We start from the raw sequence: 13,381 nt of genomic DNA, 5'->3' as shown, positions 1-13,381 counted from the left end.
CTGGATAGAAGCATGACATTAGACGTTGATATTAAATCTTTTGATGTTGAGTGTTTGTCCTCGATGGCTCGTCATGACCACAGTAACCTTCCGCAGCTGGTTTCTGTAGTGTAGTGGTTATCACGGTCGCCTAACACGAGAAAGGTCCCCAGTTCGAAACTGGGCAGAAACACGCGGTTACCGTTTGGTATCCAAGCTTTTGACTTTCAGTTCTTGATCTCGATTGCTTGTTGTCACCACAGTAAGCGCTTGCATCCGGTTTCTGTAGTGTAGTTGTTATCACGTTCACCTCACACGCGAAAGGTCCTCAGTTCGAAACTGGGCAGAAACACAGTTTTTTCTCTGGAAAACGATCTTTTTGACTTTCAGTGCTTGTCCTTTATTGCTTGCCATGACCACAGCATTTTTTGTTTGTTTGAATCGGTTGGTTTCTGTAGTGTAGCGGTTATCACGTTCGCTTTACACGCGAAAAGGTTCTTAGTTCGAAATTGGGCAGAAACACAGCGTTTCTCTTGCAAACTAGCGCTTTTGACAATGAGTGCTTGATCTTTAATGCTTGCCATGACCACAGTAAACGCTCTTGTCTGGTTACTGTAGTGTAGTGATTGTCCTGTTTGCCATCCTCCTGAAAGTTCCCTGTTTTGATCCCGGGCAGAAACATGTGGCTTTTCTTTATTTTGATCACAAATGTATATTGTTGGCTTAATTAGCATTAGTTAGCATATTCTATTGCTGGTTTAATGAGCATTACTTTTACCAATGTGATTATTTCTACCCGTTTTTGCTTTTGGCAAGCATGTGTGTTTTTGACAGTGTCTAAGGCTGGTTTCACATTTGCGTTTTTTAGCGCTGGAAAAAAACGCTAACCTGCGCATGCGTTTTTTCCTCTATATTTAACATGGGTGCGCATACCTGCGCGCTGCCATGCGCACGTATGCGATTTTCATGCGCTGCGTTTTTTTGGGGTATGCGTTGGTATTTTCCAGACGCAGCATGTTGCATTTTTTGGCCCTGCAAAAAAGCGCATGCGCACATATGCGCACGTTTTGCGCTAAAAATGGCCAATATAGCCTATGGGTGCGCATATGTGCGCATTGGCATGCTTATGTATGCGTTTTTTTGCACAAGCGGTTTTTTTTTTTAACCATGGAATTTAGAGGTTTGGGTTAGAGTTAGGGTTAGTTAAAGGGGTTTAGGGTTAGGGTTAGGGTCAGGGTCAGGGTTAGGGTTGGGGTTAGGGTCAGGGTTAGGGTTAAGTATGGTTTGGTTAAGGGTTAGGGTCAGGGTTAGGGTTAGGGTTAGGGTCAGGGTTAGGGTTAAGTATGGTTTGGTTAAGGGTTAGGGTCAGGGTTAGGGTTAGGGTTAGGGTCAGGGTTATGGTTAAGTATGGTTTGGTTAAGGGTTAGGGTCAGGGTTAGGGTCAGGGTTAGGGTTAGGGTTAGGGTTAGTTAGGGTTAGGGTTAGTTAGGGTTAGGGTTAGGGTTAGGGTTAGGGTCAGGGTTAGGGTTAGGGTTAGGGTCAGGGTTATGGTTAGGGTTAGGGTTAGTTAGGGTTAGGGTTAGGGTCAGGGTTAGGGTTAGGGTTAGTTAGGGTTTAGGGTTTGGGTTAGGGTTAAGTATGGTTTGGTTAAGGGTTAGGGTCAGGGTTAGGGTTAGGGTTAGGGTTAGTTAGGGTTAGGGTTAGGGTTAGGGTTAGGGTCAGGGTCAGGGTTAGGGTTAGTAAAGTCTTGGTTTGGGTTAGTGTGAAGGGCCACCTAATGTTGGAAAAAAACGCAAATGCGGTAAAAACGCACTAAAAACGCTTACAAACGCATAAAAATGCTGCGTTTTTTTCATGCATGCTCATAAAAATGCTTGAAAAAAACGCAGCAGTTGTATGCTTTTGTATGCGTTTTTTTAATGCGTTTTTTTGTGGGAAAAACGCGCTGCAAAAAAAAGCAAGTGTGAAACTAGCCTAAGTGTTCCTCATTCAAGTAACACCTGATAGGATCAAGGTGCGAAAGCAGGCATCTAGGTGCTTTTTCTTTTTGGCTTTTGGACAAAGGCATGAGAATGTTTTGTGGAGCATGGTTTTGTTTCCCTGTTTGTTCTTTTTCTCCAATAGCCTGACAAATGAAAGGTTCCTGTGTTGCAAAATGCACTTTGTCCTGTCTTCAGACATAAAGGAAGACCTCTTGACTTTGGCTGGCTGTTTTTTTCTTTTTCAAGTTCATTTCAGCATGTTTAAACATCTTTAGCTTTGCATGGAGTTTCTGAAGTGTAGTGGTTGTCACGTTCATCTCACATGCAAACGGTCCCCAGTTCGAAACTGGAAAGAAGCATGACATTAGGCGTTGATATTAAAGCTTTTGACGTTGAGTCTTTGTTCTCGATGGCTCGTCATGACCACAGTAACCTTCCACAGCCGGTTTCTGTAGTGTAGTGGTTATCACGTTCGCCTAACACGCGAAAGGTCCCCAGTTCAAAACTGGGCAGAAACGCGCTGTTACCCTTTGGTATCCAAGCTTTTGACTTTCAGTTCTTGATCTCGATTGCTTGTTGTCACCACAGTAAGCGCTTGCATCTGGTTTTTGTAGTGTAGCGGTTATCACGTTTGCCTCACACGCTAAAGGTCCCCAGGTCGAAACTGGGCAGAAACACAGCTTTTCTCTTGGAAAACAATCTTTTTGACTTTCAGTGCTTGTTCTTTATTGCTTGCCATGACCACAGCATTTTTTTTTTTTTTTCAATCAGTTGGTTTCTGTAGTGTAGCGGTTATCACGTTTGCTTTACACGCGAAAGGTCCTCTGTTCGATACTGGGCAGAAGCACAGCGTTCCTCTTGCAAACTAGCGCTTTTGACAATGAGTGCTTGATCTTTAATGCTTGCCATGACCACAGTAAACGCTCTTGACTGGTTACTGTAGTGTAGTGATTGTCCTGTTTGCCATCCTCCTGAAAGTTCCCTGTTTTGATCCCGGGCAGAAACATGTGGCTTTTCTTTATTTTGATCACAAACGTATATTGTTGGCTTAATTAGCCTTAGTTAGCATATTCTATTGCTGGTTTAATGAGCATTACTTTTACCAATGTGATTATTTCTACCCGTTTTTGCTTTTGGCAAGCATGTGTGTTTTTGACAGTGTCTAAGTGTTCCTAATTCAAGTAACACCTGATAGGATCAAGGTGCGAAAGCAGGCATCTAGGTGCTTTTTCTTTTTGGCTTTTGGACAAAGGCATGAGAATGTTTGGGGAGCATGGTTTTGTTTCCCTGTTTGTTCTTTTTTCCAATAGCCTGACAAATGAAAGGTTCCTGTGTTGCAAAATGCACTTTGTCCTGTCTTCAGACATAGTGGAAGACCTCTTGACTTTGGCTGGCTGTTTTTTTCTTTTTCAAGTTCATTTCAGCATGTTTAAACATCTTTAGCTATGCATGGAGTTTCTGAAGTGTAGTGGTTGTCACGTTCACCTCACACGCGAATGGTCCCCAGTTCGAAACTGGATAGAAGCATGACATTAGGCGTTGACATTTAATCATAGAATCGTAGAGTTGGAAGGGACCTCCTGGGCCATCTGGTCCAACCCCCTGCTCAAAGCAGGATTTGCTAAATCATCCCAGTCAGATGTCTGTCCAGCCTCTGTTTGAAGACTTCCATTGAAGGAGAACTCACCACTTCTCGTGGCAGCCTGTTCCACTCATTGATCACTCTACCTGTCAAAAAGATTTTTCTAATATCTAATCTGTGTCTCCTCCCATTCAGTTTCATCCCATTGCTTCTAGTCTTTCCTTGTGCAAATGAGAATAAAGTTGATCCTTCTACAATGTGACAGCCCTTTAGATATTTGTAGACAGCTATTAAGTCTCCTCTCAGTCTTCTCTTTTGCAAACTAAACATTCCCAAATCCTGCAACCTTTCCTCATAAGACAGGGTTTGCAGACCGGTCACCATTCTGGTCGCTCTTTTCTGAACTTGCTCCAGTTTGTTGATGTCTTTTTTAAAATGTGGTGCCCAAAACTGGACACAATATTCCAGATGAGGTCTGACCAAAGAGGAGTAGAGGGAAATAATGACTTCACGTGATCTAGACTGTATGCTTCTGTTAATACATCCTAGAATTGCATTTGCCTTTTTTGCTGCTGCATCACACTGTTGACTCATATTCAGTCTGTGATCTATTAGTATACCCAAGTCTTTTTCACATGTGCTGTCACTTAGCCCTATTCCTCCCATTCTATATATGCTTTTTCCATTTTTATTGCCCAGATGTAGTACTTTGCATTTCTCCCTGTTAAAAACCATTCTGTTAGTTGCTGCCCACTTCTCCAGTTTATTTAAATCTTTTTGAATCCTCTCTCTCTCTTCTCTAGTATTAGCTATCCCTCCTAGCTTTGTGTCATCAGCAAATTTAATCAGTTTACCCTCAATTCCTTCATCTAAATCATTGATAAAGATGTTGAACAATACAGGGCCCAGGACAGAGCCCTGTGGTACCCCACTTGAGACATTCTTCCAACTGGATGTGCAGCCATTTACGACCACTCTTTGGGTCCGATCACTAAGCCAGTTATGAATCCACCTAACAGTTGCCTTGTCCATTCCATACTTAATCATTTTTTCAATAAGGATTGCATGAGAGACTTTGTCAAATGCTTTGCTGAAGTCAAGATATACTATATCTACAGCATTTCCTTGATCCACCCAATCAGTGATACCGTCATAGAAGGAAATTAAGTTAGTCTGACATGACTTATTAGTTACAAACCCATGCTGACTCTGTTTAATCACTTCATTCTTATCCAGGTATTGACATACATGTTGTTTAATAATTTGTTCAAAGATCTTTCCTGGTATAGAAGTCAGACTCACCGGCCTATAGTTACCTGGGTCCACCTTCTTCCCCTTTTTGAAGATAGGAACAACATTTGCTCTTCTCCAGTCTTCTGGCACTTCTCCTGTTCTCCAAGAATTTTCAAAGATTATAGAGAGGGGTTCAAAAATTTCTTCTGCTATCTCCTTCAGTACTCTGGGGTGTAATTCATCTGGACCTGGAGACTTGAATTCATTTAGGCTAGCTAAGTGTTTCCTCACTATCTTTCTGTTTATAGATATCCTGGATTCTTCTATTCCCTTAATAGGACAGTGAATAACAGTTGATGTTACATTTCCTTTCTGAGAGAAAACAGATGCAAAATAGGAATTTAAAAGTTCAGCCTTCTCAACATCCTGTCTTACCATTTCATCATTTTCATCCTGTGAAAATCCTATAGCATCTTTGACTTTTCTTTTACTTTTGACATATCCCCAAAATCCTTTATTATTGCTTTTGACATCTCTTGCAAGCCTCAATTCATTTTCAGCTTAACTAATCTGATTTGTGCCCTGCAGGTTCTGCAGACAGCATTATATTCTTCTTTAGATATGCCTCCCTCTTTCCATTTTATAAACATTTTTTTCTTCCTTTTTAGCATGTGCTTAAGTTCTGTGTTCATCCATCCTGGTTTCCTTAACTGCTTCCTATTCTTCCCTCTTTTCGGAATTGTTAACAACTGTGCTTTGAGAATTTCATTTTTCAAGATTTCCCATCCTTCCTGGACATTTTTGTCTTTAAGGATATCCAGCCATTGGATCCCTCCAATTCTCTTTCTGAATCCCTTAAAATCTGCCTTTCTGAAATCTAACCTTGACGTCTGAGTCTTCACAGGTCTTCCGCCTCTAGTTATCCAAAATTCTAAAATAGCATGGTCGCTACCTCCTAGGGTCCCAGCCACTTTTACCTCCTCAACCATTTCCTCCCTGTCTATAAGGATTAGATCCAAGGTAGCAGTTCCCCTTGTTTTCTCCCTTACCTTTTGGAAGATAAAGTTGTCAGCAAGAGAGGATAAGAATTTCCTTGACCTGTTAGTTTTGCCTGAGAGAGATTCCCAACAAATGTCTGGATAGTTGAAATCTCCCATGACAACTATGTCATATTTTTTGGAGAACTTGGCCATTTGATGCATAAAGAGTTCATCCATAGCTTCAGCTTGCACAGGCGGCCTGTAGTAAATGCCTACAATGGTGTCCTTTCCATTGTTCTGTCCTTGTATTCTTACCCAAACAGTTTCCACAGAACTCCCAGTCTCTGAAGCTTCAATCTCTGTGCAGATATACGCGTTTCTAAAATACAATGCGACACCCCCTCCTCGTTTATCAAGTCTGTTTCTTGCAAATAAGTTGTATCCTTCTAGTCTTGTATTCCAATCATGTGTATTGTCCCACCAAGTTTCAGTGATTCCAATGACATCATATTTCTTTTCCTGTGTTAGTAGTTCCAATTCTCCTTGTTTGTTGCCCATGCTTTGTGCATTAGTATAGAAACATTTTAGTTTGTGATTGGTTTTTCTTTCTCCAATATTTTTATTAATTAGATTCTTTCGTCTTTGTTCTTCCTTTCCACTTCTAATAGCAGAGTTCTCAATAGCATTTGCCAGGTGTATGGCTTTTTCTGGTCTTTTGCTTCCCTTCCCATGTTGTTCTAGTTTAAAGCTCTCCTTACAAGTGTAGCAAGGCGACTTCCAAATACATGCTTACCAGTCTTTTGACGTTGAGTCTTTGTTCTCGATGGCTTGTCATGACCACAGTAACCTTCCGCAGCCGGTTTTTGTAGTGTAGTGGTTATCACGATCGCCTAACACGCGAAAGGTCCCCAGTTCGAAACTGGGCAGAAACACGCTGTTACCCTTTGGTATCCAAGCTTCTGACTTTCAGTGCTTGTTCTTTATTGCTTGCCATGACCACAGCATTTTTTGTTTGTTTCAAAAGGTTGGTTTCTGTAGTGTAGCAGTTATCATGTTCGCTTTACACGCGAAAGGTCCTCAGTTCGAAACTGGGCAGAAACACAGCGGTTCTCTTGCAAACTAGCACTTTTGACAATGAGTGCTTGATCTTTAATGCTTGCCATGACCACAGTAAACGCTCTTGTCTGGTTACTGTAGTGTAGTGATTGTCCTGTTTGCCATCCTCCTGAAAGTTCCCTGTTTTGATCCCGGGCAGAAACATGTGGCATTTCTTTATTTTGATCACAAACGTATATTGTTGGCTTAATTAGCCTTAGTTAGCATATTCTATTGCTGGTTTAATGAGCATTACTTTTACCAATGTGATTATTTCTACCCGTTTTTGCTTTTGGCAAGCATGTGTGTTTTTGACAGTGTCTAAGTGTTCCTAATTCAAGTAACACCTAATAGGATCAAGGTGCGAAAGCAGGCATCTAGGTGCTTTTTCTTTTTGGCTTTTGGACAAAGGCATGAGAATGTTTTGTGGAGCATGGTTTTGTTTCCCTGTTTGTTCTTTTTCTCCAATTGCCTGACAAATGAAAGGTTCCTGTGTTGCAAACTGCACTTTGTCCTGTCTTCTGACATAGAGGAAGACCTCTTGACTTTGGCTGGCTGTTTTTTTCTTTTTCAAGTTCATTTCAGCATGTTTAAACATCTTTAGCTTTGCATGGAGTTTCTGAAGTGTAGTGGTTGTCACGTTCACCTCACACGCGAACGGTCCCCAGTTCGAAACTGGATAGAAGCATGACATTAGGCGTTGATATTAAAGCTTTTGACGTTGAGTCTTTGTTCTCGATGGCTCGTCATGACCACAGTAACCTTCATCAGCCGGTTTCTGTAGTGTAGTGGTTATCACGTTCGCCTAACACGCGAAAGGTCCCCAGTTCAAAACTGGGCAGAAACACGCTGTTACCCATTGGTATCCAAGCTTTTGACTTTCAGTTCTTGATCTCGATTGCTTGTTGTCACCACAGTAAGCACTTGCTTCCGGTTTCTGTAGTGTAGTGGTTATCACGTTCGCCTCACACGCGAAAGGTCCCCAGTTCAAAACTGGGCAGAAACACAGCTTTTTTTTCTCTTGGAAAACGATCTTTTTGACTTTCAGTGCCTGTTCCTTATTGCTTGCCATGTCCACAGCATTTTTTGTTTGTTTGAATCGGGTGGTTTCTGTAGTGTAGTGGTTATCACGTTCGCTTTACACGCGAAAGGTCCTCAGTTCGAAACTGGGCAGAAACACAGCGTTTCTCTTGCAAACTAGTGCTTTTGACAATGAGTGCTTGATCTGTAATGCTTGCCATGACCACAGTAAACGCTCTTGTCTGGTTACTGTAGTGTAGTGATTGTCCTGTTTGCCATCCTCCTGAAAGTTCCCTGTTTTGATCCCGGGCAGAAACATGTGGCTTTTTTTTATTTTGATCACAAACGTATATTGTTGGCTTAATTAGCCTTAGTTAGCAAAATCTATTGCTGGTTTAATGAGCATTACTTTTACCAATGTGATTATTTCTACCCGTTTTTGCTTTTGGCAAGCATGTGTGTTTTTGACAGTGTCTAAGTGTTCCTAATTCAAGTAACACCTGATAGGATCAAGGTGCGAAAGCAAGCATCTAGGTGCTTTTTCTTTTTGGCTTTTGGACAAAGGCATGAGAATGTTTTGTGGAGCATGGTTTTGTTTCCCTGTTTGTTCTTTTTCTCCAATAGCCTGACAAATGAAAGGTTCCTGTGTTGCAAAATGCACTTTGTCCTGTCTTCAGACATAGAGGAAGACCTCTTGACTTTGGCTGGCTGTTTTTTTCTTTTTCAAGTTCATTTCAGCAAGTTTAAACATCTTTAGCTTTGCATGGAGTTTCTGAAGTGTAGTGGTTGTCACGTTCACCTCACACGCGAACGGTCCCCAGTTCGAAATTGCATAGAAGCATGACATTAGGCGTTGATATTAAAGCTTTTGACGTTGAGTCTTTGTTCTCGATGGCTCGTCATGACCACAGTAACCTTCCGCAGCTGGTTTCTGTAGTGTAGTGGTTATCATGTTCGCCTAACACGCGAAAGGTCCCCAATTCGAAACTGGGCAGAAACATTCTGTTATCCTTTGGTATCCGAGCTTTTGACTTTCAGTTCTTGATCTCGATTGCTTGTTGTCACCACAGTAAGCATTTGCATCTGGTTTCTGTAGTGTAGCGGTTATCACGTTCGCCTCACACGCGAAAGGTCCCCAGTTCGAAACTGGGTAGAAACACGCTGTTACCCATTGGTATCCAAGCTTTTAACTTTCAGTTCTTGATCTCGATTGCTTGTTGTCACCACTAGAGTTGAGCAATTTTTGTTTTTTTAGGGTCGCGTTTCGTTTCGTGAAACCCGACTTTTCCAAAAGTCGGGTCGAGCAAGATCGTCCGATTACAGGGAAAAGTCGGGGTCGTCCCGAAACACGAAACCCAATGTAAGTCAATGGGGAATAAAAGTCGGCAGTGAGAGGAGGACAGGAAACACACCTACAGTGCCCATTTGAATGCCAAAAGCATCGATTCTTCTTTCTTAAGCTTGTCAACCTTAATTAACTTCATAATACAAGTTACACACTGAAAAATGGGGGTTGTTTGGATACAAACTGTGGGGGGAGGGCTGGCTACAGGTTTTCATGTGCCCTGGGCGAAAGAGCTCCCCTTTAACACATACCACAACTCATCATGCTCCAATACGGCAGAGAAATAGCGGTATAGTACAATGAAAAATACCTCACTTTTTACATCTCATGACGAGGCCCATCTATTTCTCCATACAGAATCATTGGTCCCATATAATGTTTGAAACAGTATATGATGAGCTCCACATAATGCTACAGTATATGTTGGTCCCCTGGATGAAGCTCCACTGTCTTAAGGGCCCAAATAATGCTCCAAACATAATGGGCCCCATTTCTAATGCTCTAGTGTATAATGGGCCCTGTAAATGCTGCTCCAGTGTCTGATGTCCAACCTTGGAATGTTCCAGTGTATGGTGGGCCCCATCTATCATTCTCCAGAGTATAGTGCTCCCCAAAAATTGCTGTCCCAACATTGAAAACAATCAAATAAGTCTCCTCGCTAGGGAATCCCTGTACTTGTCTGGACAGGTGCTGTAGCTTGCTTAACAGCTCGCCAGCCGTTCTCACGCCCAGTATGGATTACACGTGATTGCACAATGGTGATAAAGTGTACCGTATCCCCAGATAACATGTATGGATAGCGTACACATTCAAAATATATGTCTCAGGAGGCAAGCTCAGATGGTGTTAGGCCCAGTATGGATTGCACGTGATTGCACAAAGGTTAGAAAGGGTACTGTATCCCTGGATAACATGTATGGATAGCGTACACATTCAAAATATATGTCTATACAGCATGAGGCAGGCTCAGACGGTGTTAGGCCCAGTATGGATTGCACGTGATTGCACAAAGGTTAGAAAGGGTACCGTATCCCTGGATAACATGTATGGATAGCGTACACATTCAAAATATATGTCTATACATCAGGAGGCAGGCTCAGACGGTGTTAGGCCCAGTATGGATTGCACGTGATTGCACAAAGGTTAGAAAGGGTACCGTATCCCCGGATAACATGTATGGATAACGTACACATTCAAAATATATGTCTATACAGCATGAGGCAGGCTCAGACGGTGTTAGGCCCAGTATGGATTGCACGTGATTGCACAAAGGTTAGAAAGGGTACTGTATCCCTGGATAACATGTATGGATAGCGTACACATTCAAAATATATGTCTATACAGCATGAGGCAGGCTCAGACGGTGTTAGGCCCAGTATGGATTGCACGTGATTGCACAAAGGTTAGAAAGGGTACCGTATCCCTGGATAACATGTATGGATAGCGTACACATTCAAAATATATGTCTATACAGCATGAGGCAGGCTCAGACGGTGTTAGGCCCAGTATGGATTGCACGTGATTGCACAAAGGTTAGAAAGGGTACCGTATCCCTGGATAACATGTATGGATAGCGTACACATTCAAAATATATGTCTCAGGAGGCAGGCAAAGATGGTGTCAGGCACAATATGGATTTGACGGCCCAGATTACACAGCGGAGGAGCAGGGAGAGGTAAAGGTTGCAAATGCTGGGGCCCTGCCCAAGCAAGGGGGGCCCACTCGTGGGCGTCGGTACTGGCACTGGGCCCCTCATAGTACAGCGGTGTGTCTGACGGCGGGTGTGCACCACCACCGTCAGAGACACTTGATTGCACTATGAGGGACCCTGTGCCAGTGCCCGCGCCCAAGAGTCGGCCTACCCACCTGTCCAGGGCAACGGCACTCGCACGGTGTTGTGCGGTAGGTGGTGACCCCGGCCATGGGGGGGGAGGCAGCACAGTTAGGGAGTTTTAGAAAGTGGCATATGTTGATGTTGGACATTCAGCTGATGCAAAAGGCGAAATAGGTGAAGTACCAGGAAGAGGTGGACCAAAGCAAGCCATATTTCTGTCACCCTATGTGTCATCAGGGGAAGGTGGGACAAAATTCTTGGAAACCCATGCATGGTTCATTTTAATGAAGGTTAGATCATCCACATTTTGGGTTGACAGATGGGTCCTTTTTTCTGTCAGGATTGATCCAGCTGCACTGAAGACTCTTTCCGATAGCACACTTGCAGCTGGGCTAAGTGACAGCACATGTGAAAAAGACTTTGGTATACTAATAGATCACAGACTGAATATGAGTCAACAGTGTGATGCAGCAGCAAAAAAGGCAAATGCAATTCTAGGATGTATTAACAGAAGCATACAGTCTAGATCACGTGAAGTCATTATTTCCCTCTACTCCTCTTTGGTCAGACCTCATCTGGAATATTGTGTCCAGTTTTGGGCACCACATTTTAAAAAAGACATCAACAAACTGGAGCAAGTTCAGAAAAGAGCGACCAGAATGGTGACCGGTCTGCAAACCCTGTCTTATGAGGAAAGGTTGCAGGATTTGGGAATGTTTAGTTTGCAAAAGAGAAGACTGAGAGGAGACTTAATAGCTGTCTACAAATATCTAAAGGGCTGTCACATTGTAGAAGGATCAACTTTATTCTCATTTGCACAAGGAAAGACTAGAAGCAATGGGATGAAACTGAATGGGAGGAGACACAGATTAGATATTAGAAAAAACTTTTTGACAGTTAGAGTGATCAATGAGTGGAACAGGCTGCCACGAGAAGTGGTGAGTTCTCCTTCAATGGAAGTCTTCAAACAGAGGCTGGACAGACATCTGACTGGGATGATTTAGCGAATCCTGCTTTGAGCAGGGGGTTGGACCAGATGGCCCAGGAGGTCCCTTCGAACTCTACGATTCTATGATTCTAAGCGAGCTCCTGTAAGGCATATTGGGCCAATTCAGGCCAGGTGTCCAGTTTAGCGGCCCAATAGTCAAAGGGGAATGACCTGTGTGGGAGAACATCGATATGGGAGGAAAAGTAGTTTGTTACCATAGTTGACAACTGCTGTCTCCTGTCACTTTCCATCGATTCAGTATTACCAGTTATGTGAGCGGTATTTGAAAAATCAGTCCACAACATTGTCATAAAACCCCTGTCTCCAACGCCACTTCTGCTGTGTGCACCATGAACACCTCTGCCAAGCTGCCCCCGGCCCGTACGGCTCGTGTGAGAACCATCACCGCTGCTGTGTGCTGGGAATGCCTCAAGCAACCGATTTACCAGAGTTGCTTGTTTATTAGCTAATATTAGGTCAAGGTTCTCCTGTGGCATGATGTTTTGTAATTTGCCTTTATAGCGTGGATCCAGGATGCTGGCCAACCAGTAGTCGTCATCGTTCATCATTTTGGCAATGCGGGGGTCCCTTTTTAGGATCCGCAAGGCATAATCTGACATGTGGGCCAATGTTCCCGGTGTCAATGATGCACTGTGAGTGCTGGGTGGAGGAGCACTTTCTGGCAAATCCACATCCCTCCAGTCACGCACAAACCCTGTACCAGACCTTGCCACGCCAACATTTTCACTTGCCCCACGAGATGCATCCTCCTCCCCTAAGTAATCATCCCCATCATCCTCCTCCTCCTTCTCTTCTTCCTCCACCTCGTCCAGGAGAGGTCCCTGAGCAGACAATGGCTGAATGTCATCAAGGATTCCCTCCTCCTCTTCCTCCTCATCAACATTGGCTGCAGACGCCTGCTCCTTAAGGTGCGTCAAAGTTTGCATGAGCAGATGCATAAGTGGGATGCTCATGCTTAGGATGGCGTCGTCTGCGCTTACCAGCCGTGTGCATTCCTCAAAACACTGAAGGACTTTACAAAGGTCTTTCAGCTTCGACCACTGCACACCTGTCAACTCCATGTCTGCTCTCAAAGTGCCTGGCCGTGTGTCCTCCCACAAATGCATTATAGCCTGCCTCTGCTCGCACAGCCGCTCCACCATGTGCAGGGTGGAGTTCCACCTTGTTGCAATGTCGATAATGAGGCGGTGGTTGGGAAGGTGGAGCAATCGCTGCAGCTTCTGCATATGAACGGAGTGTACAGGCGACCGGCGGATGTGCGCGCACAGTCTTCGCACCTTCTGGAGCAGGGCTGTTAACTCCGGATAATTTTTGAGGAAGCA

General features: G+C 43.6%; 1 long non-coding RNA gene and 5 other non-coding genes across 6 annotated transcripts in view; all 6 read left to right on the top strand.

The window, feature by feature from the left end:
- LOC141065393 (uncharacterized) overlaps positions 1-13,381 on the top strand; it is a 250,650-nt gene that overhangs the window by 97,081 nt on the left and 140,188 nt on the right. The gene's annotated exons all lie outside the window — the stretch shown is intronic.
- Positions 2,407-2,479, top strand: TRNAV-AAC (transfer RNA valine (anticodon AAC)). Its single transcript has one exon. It is a non-coding gene; the product is annotated as a tRNA-Val (tRNA).
- On the top strand, positions 7,626-7,698 carry TRNAV-AAC (transfer RNA valine (anticodon AAC)). The gene has a single exon. It is a non-coding gene; the product is annotated as a tRNA-Val (tRNA).
- Positions 7,785-7,857, top strand: TRNAV-CAC (transfer RNA valine (anticodon CAC)). Its single transcript has one exon. It is a non-coding gene; the product is annotated as a tRNA-Val (tRNA).
- On the top strand, positions 7,958-8,030 carry TRNAV-UAC (transfer RNA valine (anticodon UAC)). The gene has a single exon. It is a non-coding gene; the product is annotated as a tRNA-Val (tRNA).
- TRNAV-CAC (transfer RNA valine (anticodon CAC)) lies at positions 8,958-9,030 on the top strand. The gene has a single exon. It is a non-coding gene; the product is annotated as a tRNA-Val (tRNA).

This window comes from Dendrobates tinctorius, unplaced genomic scaffold, assembly GCF_039654945.1.
Source record: "Dendrobates tinctorius isolate UK_male_01 unplaced genomic scaffold, ASM3965494v1 ptg000251l, whole genome shotgun sequence".
In the NCBI taxonomy this organism is placed as follows: Eukaryota; Metazoa; Chordata; class Amphibia; order Anura; family Dendrobatidae; genus Dendrobates; species Dendrobates tinctorius.
Note: the sequence above shows the minus strand (reverse complement) of the source record. Positions and strands in the feature narration are given on the sequence as shown.